A 15966-nucleotide genomic window follows, 5' to 3' on the forward strand; every position below is an offset into this window, starting at 1 on the left:
GTTTGTATTGTTTTTATCTGTGTCCATTGTTTGGTCGAAATATACACCTTAAACAAAATACGTAAACAATTGATGCTTCTCAAAATCCATTTCACATTAGGTACGATTTATTCTGGACAGAGATGACACTCGAAAAGTAAAACGATATTTGAAAGCATAACTACATATTTGTTGGGATAACTGAGGCAAAATTAAAAATAGTTGTGTCAAATACCTTTCCTATTTTATTCATTCTAACGCCTATCGTTTGCATTATATTGGAACATTATGGAAGAAGAAGAAGATGCTTTATTTCCATAAAATGGAGTCACAAGGAGCATAATATAATATCATTGTAATATTATTCTTTTACAAATATAATAAACAATACAGTATACATAGTTACAAACACAAATAAGAAACAACAGTTTTCATATATTAGTACATATATAGGAGTATATATATAATAACTTCGTCTCAGGCACACCTCTAGAAAGTAACAAAACATAATACTGTGAGTAGGCTAAATATATCTAGCTGAACTGAAGGAGGCACCAAGGGACGGTGCTATATGGCATGTTGGGTGCATTTTGAAATGTTTAACATTATATATATGTTGTGACTCAAGACAAAGTTGTAGGCCTTTAACACGTAGCAAACACTCAAAACTCACTGCATGTGTTCATGTTTATATTCATGTTGTTCTCAAACGTAGAAAACTTAGAATACCAAAGGCGCAGTCAAATTACAAAGTTGAAGAACATACAAAAAACAATATCAAACCAGATGCTCCGCAGGGCGTAGCTTTATACGACCGCAGAGGTTGAACCCTGAATAGTTGGGGCAAGTATGGACACAACATTCAAGCTGGATTCAGCTCTAAATTTGGATTGTGATTAAATAGTTGACACAGCATAGGTTTCTGACACAGAATGAATGTGTTCTAATGAACTTAAAATTTTTGTTTTCTCTTAGAGCAATTCACTATGTTGTTGAATATTAATCCTCTCAAAAAAATGTTTGAAGAAATTTTCTTTTTTATTTATGAAATTTCAAATGAGAAAAATTGAACCCAATTTTTTTAATCACATTCAGATTTCCCTTATTCCAAAACTAATCTCAATTAAAATTTCTAATGGAGTTTGCAACAATAACTACTCATTTAAATACATCATAAAATATTAAGATGTAAAAAAAACTGCTTGTTATCACTGAATGGTAAAGATTATTTTAATTTATCAGTTGGTAGTAAAAAGTGAATATACATTGTATATTGTATATAACAAAGATTTAAGTTGATTCTGGACAAAGAAAGATAACTCCAATTTAAAAAAATCTTGCTATTGCACAATATTTTGCAATTAGATATTTCTTGCTTACTATTCTGGACAAAGAAAGATAACTCTAATTAAAAAAAAATTTGCTATTTCACAATATTGTGCAATTAGATATTTCTTGCCATTGCGCAATACTGTGCAATTGAAAAGACTTGCTATTGCACAAAACTTAATATAATAATTTTGGATCCTGATTTGGACCAACTTGAAAACTGGGCCCATAATAAAAAATCTAAGTACATTTTTGGATTCAGCATATCAAAGAACCCCAAGATTTCAATTTTTGTTAAAATCAGACTAAGTTTAATTTTGGACCCTTTGGACTTTAGTGTAGACCAATTTGAAAACAGGACCAAAAATGAAGAATCTACAAACACAGTTAGATTTGGTATATCAAAGAACCCCATTTATTCAATTTTTGATGAAATCAAACAAAGTTTAATTTTGGACCCCGATTTGGACCAACTTGAAAACTGGGCCAATAATCAAGAATCTAAGTACATTTTTAGATTCAGCATATCAAAGAACCTAACTGATTCATTTTTGTCAAAATCAAACTAAGTTTAATTTTGGACCCTTTGGACCTTAATGTAGACCAATTTGAAAAGGGGACCAAAGGTTAAGAATCTACATACACAGTCATGACAGTTAGATTCGGCATATCAAAGAACCCCAATTATTCAATTTTGATGAAATCAAACAAAGTTTAATTTTGGACCCTTTGGGCCCCTTATTCTGTTGGGACCAAAACTCCCACAATCAATACCAACCTTCCTTTTATGGTCATAAACCTTGTGTTTAAATTTCATAGATTTCTATTTACTTATACTAACGTTATGGTGCGAAAACCAAGAAAAATGCTTATTTGGGTCCCTTTTTGGCCCCTAATTCCTAAACTGTTGGGACCTAAACTCCCAAAATCAATACCAACCTTCCTTTTGTAGTCATTAACATTGTGTTTAAATTTCATTGATTTCTATTAACTTAAACTAAAGTTATAGTGCGAAAACCAAGAAAATGCTTATTTGGGCCCTTTTTGGCCCCTAATTCCTAAAATGTTGGGACCAAAACTCCCAAAATCAATACCAACCTTCCTTTTGTGGTCATAAACCTTGTGTTAAAATTTCATAGATTTCCATTCACTTTTACTAAAGTTAGAGTGCGAAAACTAAAAGTATTCGGACGCAGGACGACGACGACGACGACGACGACGCCGACGACGACGACGACGACGACGACGCCGACGCCAACGTGATAGCAATATACGACGAAAATTTTTTCAAATTTTGCGGTCGTATAAAAAGAAACACGATAAAAACTAAGTCTAAAGAAAAACTGACAAACAGACAAGAACAAGGTCAACAGGAAAACGAAACAAAATACAATATCAAAAGAAAAACGACAAAAATATACAAGTCTATAAAACGGTACAAAAGAAACTTGAACAAGATAGAACAACACGATCCCCAGATACATTCATGCAGCAATGAAGTCATGTACTCCGGAAGGATAGGTATATGTTCCTATATATCCAACCGTCGTGCTGCACATTGCAAATACAAATTCGATGACTTCGTCAATGCTACAATCGATAATCCATTGATGTCCAGAAGAGGCCTCGGTGGCCGAGTGGTCTAAGTAGTTACTTTTGGAACCACTAGTCAGTCAACACTGAGGTTGTGAGTTCGAAACCCGCTCATGCGTGTGCACTAGACTCTTTATTGACTAGGATTGTCAATTTCCCTATCGAAGGTCGGTGGTTTTCTCTGGACAATCCGACTTCAGTGGTTGTCTTTTGTTTATGTGTTACATATTTGTTTTTCGTTCATTTTTTACATAAATAAGGCCGTTAGTTTTCTCGTTTGAATTCTTTTACATTGTCTTATCAGGACCTTTTATAGCTGATTATGCGGTATGGGCTTTGCTCATTGTTGAAGGCCGTACGGTGACCTATAGTTGTTAATGTCTGTGTCGTTTTGGTCTTTTGTGGATAGTTGTCTCATTGGCAATCATACCACATCTTCTTTGTTATATTTCCTCAACCAATAAAAACTGGCCGCCACGAAATAGCATAAAAGCGGTGCTTAAAAGTGGGGTTAAACACCAAAAATCAAATCAATCAAATTCAGGTCAAGAAACCAAGTCATTATACAATGGCAAGTACAAATATATCTCTTATACGAATAAAGCTTTCTTGTCTTTAAGGTCAAATGGTGCATACAAAATGGTTCAAATGTATCAATTGTTTTAATTTTTAAACATATAAATGTTAAATGAAGCAGTTTTTCAACGCATTCTTAAGTTAATGGTCCATTTTAAATTAAAACATGTAATAATTGTTTTTTTTTTCACTGCGCAAAACATTATGTTTATATAACTTAAATTAGATATTTATTGTTTTCAAATTGTTTTTAAAACCGATAATAACATAAAAACAACATATTTATTTATTATTCATTGGATAGAAATAATTACTCGTAAGTATTAAATCATCCAAGTGTTACAGTGTTATATGTAAAATGATGAAGAAAAACCAATACACTATAAACAGACATTTCGTTATTTGGAGAATTGGGTGTTAAGTGCAGATCTTTCATTGTTTCTGATAAATTTATTCACAAATTTCACGGATTTTGGACAACAAGAGATAAATATATTATATAGACTGTTGTATTTTGTCGAAGAAATTACCATAGGTAAAATAATCGTCTAATATCTATGGTTGGTTATTTTGGTCCTTGTATGGATTGCTGTTTCATTGAAGTAGACTCCTCGTTTCATTTTATTTGTATTGGTACATTACTACTACTTTTGTCAAGTATGTGTAATTAAAATTGAAATGGAAATTAGGAGTATGTCAAACAGACAGCAACCCGCGACCAAAGAGCAATAAACAGTCGACGGCCAACAATGGGTATTCAACACAGCGAGAAAATCCGGCACCAAGAAGCGGGTTTCAGTTGGCTTAATTTTAATGCAAAAAATGACATTTTTGCACCAAAAGAAGAAAATTTGAAGCTTTTTCAATGATATAAACATTCTAAAAGTCATCTGGGGCCAAAACGAATCGATGTTTTTGGTTGATTTTTTACCATATCATAAAGTAACAATTTATAGTGTAATACATAAAATTTATATTGAAAAAAAATGTTTAATTTTTTTCTGAAATGTGTGTACCCTCAAGCCTCCTTAAACATGTTAAACATGATACACTATGGTATTCCTAAGTTAAAAAAAATAAACAGGGAAAAGCACAACACATGCTAGCGAGAAGTATACATTCGTTTTTCTTTTGAGTGTGTAGCTTTTGAATACTAGTATCTCCATTATATAGACCAGTGACATAGTTTTTCTACCCAATTACTGTACTATACTACTACAATAAACAACTTAAGTTTTATACAAGTCTAAATATATGCAGCGTGTATACTTAAAACCAATTGTATTATTTAATCTGCATTTTACAATCAATCGTTGGTCCACTTTATAAAATGTTTATTAATCTAATAAAACCTGAGACCCAAAATTCGAGTGTGGTGTACTTCTTACACGTGGGTCAAGTATAGCTCAATTTCTTTTGTTGTTGTCGTAATTTTACGTATTTTAAGAATGAACATTTTTACATTTCTGCATTTTGTTGTTCTCTGGTACTCAACGAGAGTTTTTCAAATGGGGAATATGTCAAAGAGACAACAACCCGACCAAAGGGTAGAAAACAGCCGAAGGCCACCAAATGGGTCTTCAACACAGCAAGAAAATCACGCATCCAGAGGCAACTAGTTTGATGTCGACATCTGTCTGTGAAAACTACATGTGTTGACATGTAGATGTTTTTTCTTCATTTTGGTGTGTTTCTATCTCGTAGGCATATAGCGCGTCTCCATTAATTAATATACACAGATATATATTTATTTATATATATATATAGAGAGAGATTGAACAAGTAAGTGTGGTAGAGAATGTTGAAGATAGCAAATATTCGAGCCATCGAAAAACATATCAATTATTGGATTTGTTATGCACTATATATGTAAACTTATGAAAATTTAATGTAATATAGTATACTTAAAATCTAATATTCCTTTTGTAAAAAAAACTACCGTTTCTGGATTAACGCTTTAATGGACTCTTAACAAAATATAGGTCATTTAAGAACACATTCTTTAAGTGCCGATACCCAGCCCGTAGCCTGTTGCTGTTGGTTACTGTTTGTCATATTTGTTTTTCCGTTGATTTTTTTTAAACGATGGCGTTGATTTTCTCTTTTGAATGAATTCACATGTTTTTGTACGACCTTTCTATAGCTGACAATACAGTATGATTTTTGTTCATTGTTAAAGGTTGTTTGTTGACCGGCTTTAGTTGCTTAAGTACGGTTATCTAAAACAGACTTCCACACATGGTGAATAACATATAACATAAAAATCCTATCACAATTACCATTTGAACTAAATACTACATGAAATGAAAACATTTGGCTCAGTCTCTTTTATTTTAAAGAGACACATAACCTGGCTACACCAAAATATAACGAATTTACTTCTTTGATTTCTTATTTCTAGGTATTCAAGCGAATTAAAGATTGCTTACCTGATTTAAAAATATAGGTGTACAGTAACAACACATTCCATAAAAATGAAACAAAACTAACAATATATATAATTTGAATCACAAGTTAAGAAATGAAGGAGTAAAATAATTAGAATGATATTTAAGAGACGACAACGCCCCGACAAACAGCCATGTAGGGTATACTACAATAGTGTCTCTGGTAGGTTTTGCTCTGTCGATTTAGATCAGTTTAGTTTTGAAATTTGAAAAAGCTGATCATCCCATTAAAACTCTGCACTAAACAGTACAGCATCAAATTTCGATATACCTTTGAACATGGCGAATTCGGCTTGATTTAGATAAACTTTAATATTACAACATTTAATAACTTAAATTAAAAGAATTTTAAAACCGTTTGTGTAGGTGTAGACTTTTGACCCTATTTGTCAACAACATTTTGGTCAGAGACCACACATTACGTTTCCATTTTATGGCCACCTTAAAAACTTTTATTCTTCCGATTTGTAATCTCTTGTTATGATATTTTGTTTCAGGTAATTTGCCTTATCGCCCTAAAAGAGTCTTGGTAAACAAATATCTTGAATTTACTGCTTGCTATTGCCACTCAACTATCTGCTATAAAATGGGCAAATAAATAAATTGTGACCACTGGTGACGTCATCGTCGTACACAAAACTTTGCACTTTAACTATCCTGCTTGTTGTAACTATGATGTTAAATATTCCGTTACATTTTAAATTCCATATCCACATAGGGAAGGTGGTTAAACGACATAACTTAAACCGTACAGTCAATTTTCCCCAAGTTCGTAGTCTCCTAACTGCTGTTTTGTTTGTATATTTAGGTGTGTTTTTATTCACTGAATTTTAATCGAAATGCCGTTTGAGGGTTCGTTCGAATATTTGTTTGGTCGAATCTTGAATTTTAGTAAATACAATTTTCAATATCGACAAAGTAAAGAATTTATGAGATAGAATGAAATTCAAAACAGTGTGGCTGTGGCCATTGATTGACACATTGAATTCATCCATTGACTGGGACAATTTAGGTGAACGTTTGTATGTAACGACCACTGCTCACTATGTACTTTTTAAAGACACTTAAACTATGGGGTCACCAAAGGTTCTCAACACCTTAATAAAGTAATTCGAAAAATTAATCAGAAATAACACGATGTTTTGATTTATATCAATTATATAAATCAAAACATAAAGGTTATTCCTGATTAATTTTTCGAATTATTTTATGATTAAAGGCGTTAAGAAACCTTTGGTGCCCCACGGTTTAAATGTCTATCGTAGGTACGTCGTGAACAGTGGTCGTTACAGACAAACGTTCACGTAAATTGTCCCAGTCAATGGATGAATTTAGAATGAAATTCAAAACAGTGTTGCTGAGGCCATTGATTGACACATTAAATTCATCCATTGACTGGGACAATTTAGGTGAACGTTTGTATGTAACGACCATTGCTCACTGTGTACTTTTTAAAGACACTTAAACTGTGAGGTCACCAAAGGTTCTCAACACCTTAATAAAGCAATTCGAAAAAATTAATCAGAAATAACACGATGTTTTGATTTATATCAATTATATAAATCAAAACATAACGGTACGGAAGCCGATAAGGGCCATTCAAAAAAAAAAAATTATGTCGTAATTACGACATAGCATGTCGTAATTTCGACATAACATGTCGTTATAACGACATCGCTATGTCGTAATTTCGACATAATATGTCGTTATAACGACATCGCTATGTCGTAATTTCGACATAACATGTCGTTATAACGACATCGCTATGTCGTAATTTCGACATAATATGTCGTTATAACGACATCGCTTTGTCGTAATTTCGACATAACTTGTCGTAATAACGACATAGCTATGTCGTAATAACGACATCACTATATATATTAAAGAATATGTATTATGATTCCCAAGACACTAAATGACACAGAAATTAACAACTATAGGTCATATCATAATGCCCCCAATAACTAGAAAAGCCCCCGCATAATCAGCTATAAAAGAGGGACGAAAGATACCAGAGGGAGAGCCCCCGAAATGCTGTGTGGCAGACAGTGTTATTAATTAATTATTAGCTCCCTTGGTAAAACTCCAAATTTCATATTTAATGTATTTCATTGTTAAATAATTTACATGAAGCTGAATAAGTATATATCTGTTAATTGCATAGCTTTTGCTATTTGAATTCATTGATTAAAGATATTTATTTATATTGTAAAGTTTAATATTTGTATCGTCGCAAAATCTTTGGTCACCTTCTTTAGTTACCTTCAGTGAGAAACTTATATATTTTATAGATCCTAATCGAAAGTAATAAGAAACCGACCGGGGACTAAGCCGACTGACATAAAGTCCTATCAAGGCAAGCAAAGCCTAACACCTTTCTTTAAAGAAGCGCACAACTCCGTGGTTTGTGGTAATGAGGGTGAATGAACGTATCGATTGCTGTGTATTTACTGTCAAACGAAGGGCACGATGTTCCTAAAACACGACGTTACACTTTAAAAGCGGCGTCGAAGAGGGTTTTTGACTAATTTTTGCGAGTTTTATTCGTTTTTTTATATGTTGGTTGATTTATTAATTATATTACAAAATTTTTTTAATTTCTGATTCTGGTTCTGTTCGTTTTGTGATGTCATTTTATCATAAATTACCTCAAGTTGTGGAAATCTATTTAATAATGTTTACCCTTTAAGTTATTTCAACTAAAAATGCATTACTGTCGCAAGTAATGTGGGAAAGAAAGATAGGACAGAAGTAGATATAGGCAGATGTGGTACAGTTTTCCGTAAAAAAGATATTTTTTTTTAGATGTACGAAACTTTTATCATATGATGTTTAACTTTCAAGGTGCATATCATCTGTCATTGTAAAATTTCTAAATCTTAACTCAACCCCAATACAAATATATCTGACACTCTGCAAGTAAATCGAACATTTTTACCCTTGGTTAAATTTGAATAGAATTGTATTTTCCCTGGCACATAAGTTGTCGAAATACACCCCTTCAATTACTTGAACCTTGGCTTGAGAATTATTTCCGCAAGTCATCTATAGTGTTTAATTTCTGATATACATTTTAAAATATAGTAATCTACTCCTGGATCGTCCGCGAAAACGGCTTAAATAATCCCGGGTTTTTAAAATTCGATGAAACGGTTTTCGTCGCTGTTTTGGATTTGTCTTTCGATTACTAGTACCTCCATTTCATGCACAAGTTTATATTGACGAAAAGTTCCGGCTTCGCTAGTACAGGAATTAATTTCATCACGACAGTTATAACATGAATAGCAGGACAAATCGCGAAGTAAAACACTCCGTGAACTGGTATAAGTCTTTTAATATTGGTGATTGCACCTTACTGAAATGACGACTTTAAATGATCTATGGAGTACTTCCACAATATAAATTTCAATTCGAATTTTACATTTAGAGGATTGTCTTGGTGTCTAAAAATTGTCTTTGCAAAAGTTGGACGAAGTTCATGTAATGAGATGTTTTTCCCCATTTCACCATTCTTTTAAATAAATCGTTAAAAGCTATAAACGATTAATAAAAATTGCAAAATTTAACCTGTGTCGAACCTATGTCCCCGGGTGGAGTCTATAGCAACATGCGCTATTCTTTTTTTTCGGCAGCAATCATCAACCTGTTTTTTCCAAATTTCACAACACGATTTGTTTTAATTATCATGAACATTTAATTGAAACTTAAGCACATGTAACGACGGAAATTAGCGTCTTTCGAACTTTCGACGTTTGGACAAATTGGCTACTGTTTTGTAATGTGTGGAAGCATTTTATTCCTTTAAGACCCAAACATGTAGTTAATAAGAAAAGAATCTTGTCATTTTTTACTCTTCGTGTATCTAACTTTTGTTTTGATTAATTATAAAAAATACGCGTTAACTGCTTTGAAAAATGAAATATCAACTTGGACAAAATGGCTACCGTTTGAAAAACGACTGTGTAGAGAAGATTTTATTGAATCAGCAATATTTGAACTCACGAACAATGAGGCAAATATTTGTACTTTTGTTAGATATTATTATTGTCTTACTATTTTTATTCATTTTCTGCTACTTACAAAATTCACTTTCAGTCGTTGAGATAACGAAAAACGTCGTTGGACATTTTTCTTATTCCCGCTTAATATAAAGCCACCGAGTCAAATAAAATTTGGCAAAAATAACGTCTTTAACGCCACAAAGAACCGACATCTGTCGTTGTTCCTGCCAAGTATCAAGAAGATCAGAGAATAAGAAATAGGATCACTATACATAAGATTTAAAACAGTTTTTCATAAATGTAACGTTGGACATCCGGTTTTTTTCACATAGCTTTGCTAATATAATCATCAAATATACTAGATATTACTTAGTTTATGACCAAGAGCTGTAAAAACATAATTTGAAACATATATTGAATTTGCTTTAATATTGGTTCGTGTTTTCTAACATTTTTATTTTGATGAAATTTCGAAGATTCTGTTTTAAATACTAGAGGTTGTAGAAACATCGTGTCCAACGTTTGTAAGTAGAAAGAGAGCAATCAATATATTTCAATTCACCCTTATTACACGAAGGCATGTAGTTGGGCGCTGGTTTATAGGTCGGATGTATGTCAGTCCTCATATAATTCCTCACATATTAGTTCAAACAAGTAGAGAGTTTATCACACTAAGTGGGTATCTCCTTGATTAGGATCTATAAATTATATAAGTTTCTCACAGAAGGTAACCAAAGAAGGTGACCAAAGATTTTGCAACGATACAAATATTAAACTTTACAATATGAATAAATATCTTTAATCAATGAATTCAAATAGCAAAAGATATGCAAATAACAAATATATACTTATTAAGCATCATGTAAATTAATCAACAATGAAATACTTTAAATATGAAATTTGGAGTTTTACCAAGGGAGCTAATAATTAATTAATGTTAACACTGTCTGCCACACAGCATTTCGGGGCCTCTCCCTCTGGTATCTTTCGTCCCTCTTTTATAGCTGACTATGCGGGGGCTTTTCTAATTATTGGGGGCATTATGATAACATATAGTTGTTAATTTCTGTGTCATTTAGTCTCTTGGCAATGATAATACATATTCTTTAATATATATAGAGATGTCGTTATTACGACATAGCTATGTCGTTTTAAGCTATGTCGTTAAAACGACATAGTGATGTCGTAATAACGACATGTTATGTCGAAATAACGACATAGCGATGTCGTAATAACGACATGTTATGTCGAAATTACGACATAGCGATGTCGTAATAACGACATGTTATGTCGAAATTACGACATAATTTTTTTTTTTTGAATGGCCCTTATCGGCTTCCGTATAACGGTTATTTCTGATTAATTTTTCGAATTATTTTATAATTAAAGGCGTTAAGAAACCTTGGTGACCCCACAGTTTAAATATCTATCGTAGGTACGTCGTGAACAGTGGTCGTTACAGACAAACGTTCACGTAAATTGTCCCAGTCAATGGATGAATTTAATGTGTCAATCAATGGCCTCAGCCACACTGTTTTGAATTTCATTCTACAGCTATGTAGAAGGGTACCAACAATCTCAATAAGGTTAATATCATAAGCCTAAAGACTTTAATATGTTGCTGTTTCAATACAATCATACATTGTTTAATTGTTTTCGTTTTTTTTTTTACTAATGTATCTCTCATGGAATGATAAGCTTTTGAGCTTCATTTTAATCAATTGCTATTTGCGCTACTTAAAAAATCCATGAGAAAATAATGGGTTATCTCGCTTTAGCTCTGCATTTTGTGCAGCTGCAACACGCTAGCTTAAATCATTTTCTTTTTTTAAGTATTTTATATTTCCCTTTTCTATAACAAATTAAGTGATAAAAAGATAAATCGATAAGCTTCAGGTAACACTATTTAACGTCATTTTTCATAAATACCAATAGTCACGCGAACAATATTATGTGCAATAGTACATAAAATATTAAAAACTTTCCCGGATAGGGTGTCATTACAAAAAATGGTTAATTATGACCTAAAATGTGTTATGGTTTTCTTCGATTTTAGTAATTACGTTGCTAAGCAACACTAATGAAACGAAAAGGAGAATGTTATTTTTATTGCAAAAGTCGTCATAAAATTTTGTCTTTATCCTGTAGTGTTTCTGAGAATGTTAGAATATAGCTTTGTTTCCCTTTTTTCTATGGACCACTGGAAGCGTTATAATCACATGACCAATTCTCAAAACGATAAAGTTATTAAAAGCAAAAAACACACATCATACACAACGTTTTGAATGCGTTTACAATTAGCGTGATAGATGTGTATTAAAATAAAATAATCAATTGAAACAATACTCGAACATCATTAAAATGTAATAAAAAATGATGATAACTGAAATTTGTCAGGGGAACTGCCACAGTTGAACTTAGATGTTGCTCACACAACTTTAAATTACCACTATATTGTTGAAAATAAAAGCTTGCATAATACATGAACGTCGCTTAGAAAGTGTCTTAAAAAACGAAAGTTAATTGTAGCACGATTTAGAATTACAATTCCCTAGAATATTTGTATGTAAATAAATCGTGATCGAGGATTAAAATGCTGAAACTGGGTGAAACTGTTACGAGAGATAACCGTTGTATAGGTTTTATTGTTATGATCTAGAGTAGAAGTCATGAAATGCATATGTTAAAATTGAATTCAACACGATTTCTGAAATCCAAAACCTTCAATTGTATTTCTAGATGTCAAAAATATACTTCATTGACGTTCACTAATTATTATAAATATTTAGGTGACGTATTTAGAAAAAATGAATAAAATGCATTTTATGTAATTAACAAACTTATTTGTATTAAATATTTGGACGACCGAATGCATATGTATTAATCGAAAAATAAATAAAGTGCACATACAAAATAGAGCTACATGTATCCGATTTCAAGAAAATGCATATATGACATGAATTATTTGTATTCAAGATTTGTGCCCTTTGACTTTACTTTGAGTATTTTGTTACTTGAGTCATAGTTATTATTTTGAATTTGTATACTTTTGCCATTAACACGGTAAAAAAAAGTAATGCACCAATATTCTGACGAACAAAACTAATTTCATTTAAAATTTATAGAAGGTTATTCCTGAAAGTGTGAAGACTTGTGTCATATTAGATTTCTCTAAGTTTTAGATAATAAGACTCCTTAATAGGGTGACCAAGGAACGATCGGACAAATAATCTGTTTCCCGTATTTGTAAATAAAGTTAAAAATTCATACTCTTATTCAAAGAGATGGTACATAATTTTTCTCTTCATTTTAAGGTTTAATAAATGCGTGTTACAGTTACTTAAGCTTTCTTCAATGCGGGCGGTCTACCAAGTTGTAAATTACAAGCTTAAAACGGTGTGTCTTTTTCCTGTCGTTTGACTTTATCTTATTTTCAACAGTTATTGCCAATTGTAAATTAACAAGTACTTTTTTTATCTGATTTATGAGAGCGGTAGCGTTGTGTGTTCCAAATTTCCAAAAACTTCGTTCCTTTACCAAGGTCTAATTAATACTTTGAAGCTGTAGCTTTTAAAACGAAATATTCTTTCGTACAAGATGTAATTATACATATGTTATATTAAAATTTTGTCTTTGGCAATTCATAATTTTAGTTGTTATAAACTTATGAATTGCCAAAGACAAAATTTGAATATAGCATATACACCAACAGAATCAACATTTTCATATTGAAAGTCAACAAATGGAAGGATGAATATAAAAAGTAAAATAACAAGATAATAACGAACTCAAATGAAAATCAAAAACTGAAAGTAATGTATCACAAAGCACACAAATGAAGACGTGGGAAATTTAACATTGATAGTTTTGAAATGATAAGAAATTGGTTAAGAAATATGCAAAATGCAATCGAGTAACACATGCACGTGAATCCAATATAGCTAACTTCATAGTTTTGTATGTTGCTTAGATAGCGAGTATTTTTTCTTTTAGAAAACCTTTTTTTGGTAAAAAAAATGTCTGTTTTTGCAGCGTCTGTCTAAATAGGTTGAAAATGAAATGAGAGTTTGACCGCGGAGGCATTTACAACTGAGTTTGGTCATTCAGTTGACATTTGAGTACTTTCGTCGTCATGAGAAAACTCCTGGACATCTATCTCAAATGTTATACTAATGTTACAGAACTGTTCAAGGTGGTGGGGTTGCTTTTTTCAAATATCCTCTACCTTCTGAATTCATATAACGATTGAAGAAAAAATCTATTGTTGGGACCTTTGTAGTATGTTTTCATACAACAAATATGAAACCAAACCGAACTTTGAATTAAAAATTTTAATTTTCAAAGATACAAAATTACAACTCGCAGTGACCATTCAGTCCACTGACTACTATTATAGAAAATGAATTTAAACCCGTATGGTAAATCTAAAAACGACGGGTGATACCGACAAACAGTTAAATTCAAAATATAAAATGTCACTTGCTTAATGTCTATTACAATGAATTTAATACTTAAATATATAAACTTTAAAGTCAACTTTAATTGTATTTTAACAGAATAATGCACGGGTGATTTTGAATTTATATATTCCGGTCTCCCAGTTTTAATTTCGTGTCGAATTACACCAGAAATAATTTATTTAACATTGAGTAACACTTAAATAAATAGCTACATTGCAGCAACTTAATGCATCGTAAAATTTTAATATGTAATGATTTTTGTGTATCTATTTCAATATGATTTAATGCTAAAATTGCACATATATATATAGATATTTATATGTTACATGTATAAAATAGAAATCTATAAAATGTTTATATTGTTACATAACATGATGGTATCATCCGACAAAATCTATGCTAGTAGTACAACGAAGAGGGTAAAAATCATAATAAAACAACTCAAACAGCCTTCAACCAAAATTACTTATTTTATGTCATTTTTATTTTTACATAACTACAATTAATGTTAATTTTCTACAACCATAAAATAGGTCTTAATGCAGTCGTTTACAACGGGTGTGCTAATGCTCATATAGAGACCAATCTTAACCATCAAATTTTGATTGCCATAAAGTTAGTTGGAAATGGCAAGGAAAGGGTGTAAAATAAAAACTACGGGGAAATAAAATCGCCATTAAAGCCTGTATGGCTGTCAAGCGTTTATTGCGCATAAGGTTACTATAAGAAATCATTTAAACGAATTTGATGTTTAATGCAGAAAATAAAAAAAAGCAATCTTACCTTTCGGGTGCGCTCAGTGTTTTTCTGCTGTTCCTCTGCTTACGATGTGATTATTAACAGCTACTGGTACTGAAAGTTCAGAAGGGAAATGAAAATGATTATTTTTTAAATGTGTCCTTGCAATTTATTGCTTAATTTTGTCATTCCATTCAACAATGATTTTCGGTACAAAAAAAACTGGAACCTCAATTTTTATAAGTACTAAATTTGAAAACCACAAACCAATTTGAATTATTATAAATGGTGTTGAATTTCAACGCCTGTTATTAAAGTTTATGACTAAAACCTTATGAGAAAAACATATAAAATTCTTAGATATTAATTACAGTTCGCGGAGGTAGAATTTTAAAGATGGAAGAGATAGGCTATTTTTGAACTGTGTGAATTACTGCGCACAAGTAGACCCACCCAATACGCTAGATTTTTAACTCATCCATTGGCTTGCCATTACACCGTAATTCCGTTCTGCATAGGACAAAAATAAAAAATAAATTAACAAAATTGTTGATTTTTAATCGATGAAAGTTAAGTTTTTCTTAAAATTTACTAAATCATTTTTAATCTCTCTTTTAGTTTCGACTTATTCAAAAGACAAAACATCTTTGTAATATCTGCAACTTCAAACGTGCGCTAATGTTAAAAAGAGAGTAGTCTACAGCTCATAGTTATCTTTATTTCACCCTCAGACAAACCAAAATAAGTTTTATCTTCTTTTTTCAATTATATTAACTGTTTCAAGTAATTAAATTTTTATGTCCGACTTCTTCAAAAATACACACTTCAACTTTATGCATAATT

The 15966-nt window shown here is 31.6% G+C and overlaps 1 protein-coding gene across 1 annotated transcript in view; it reads right to left on the reverse strand.

The window, feature by feature from the left end:
- Positions 1 to 15492, reverse strand: part of LOC139511966 (homeobox protein php-3-like) — a 67438-nt gene extending 51946 nt beyond the window's left edge. Inside the window, exon 1 of the mRNA XM_071299204.1 lies at positions 15169 to 15492. The gene's annotated coding sequence lies outside the window, so the exon portion shown is untranslated. The remainder of the gene's footprint in view (positions 1 to 15168) is intronic.
- Between the last annotated feature and the right edge of the window lie 474 nt (positions 15493 to 15966).

This window comes from Mytilus edulis, chromosome 2 (genome assembly GCF_963676685.1).
Source record: "Mytilus edulis chromosome 2, xbMytEdul2.2, whole genome shotgun sequence".
NCBI classification, from domain to species: Eukaryota; Metazoa; Mollusca; class Bivalvia; order Mytilida; family Mytilidae; genus Mytilus; species Mytilus edulis.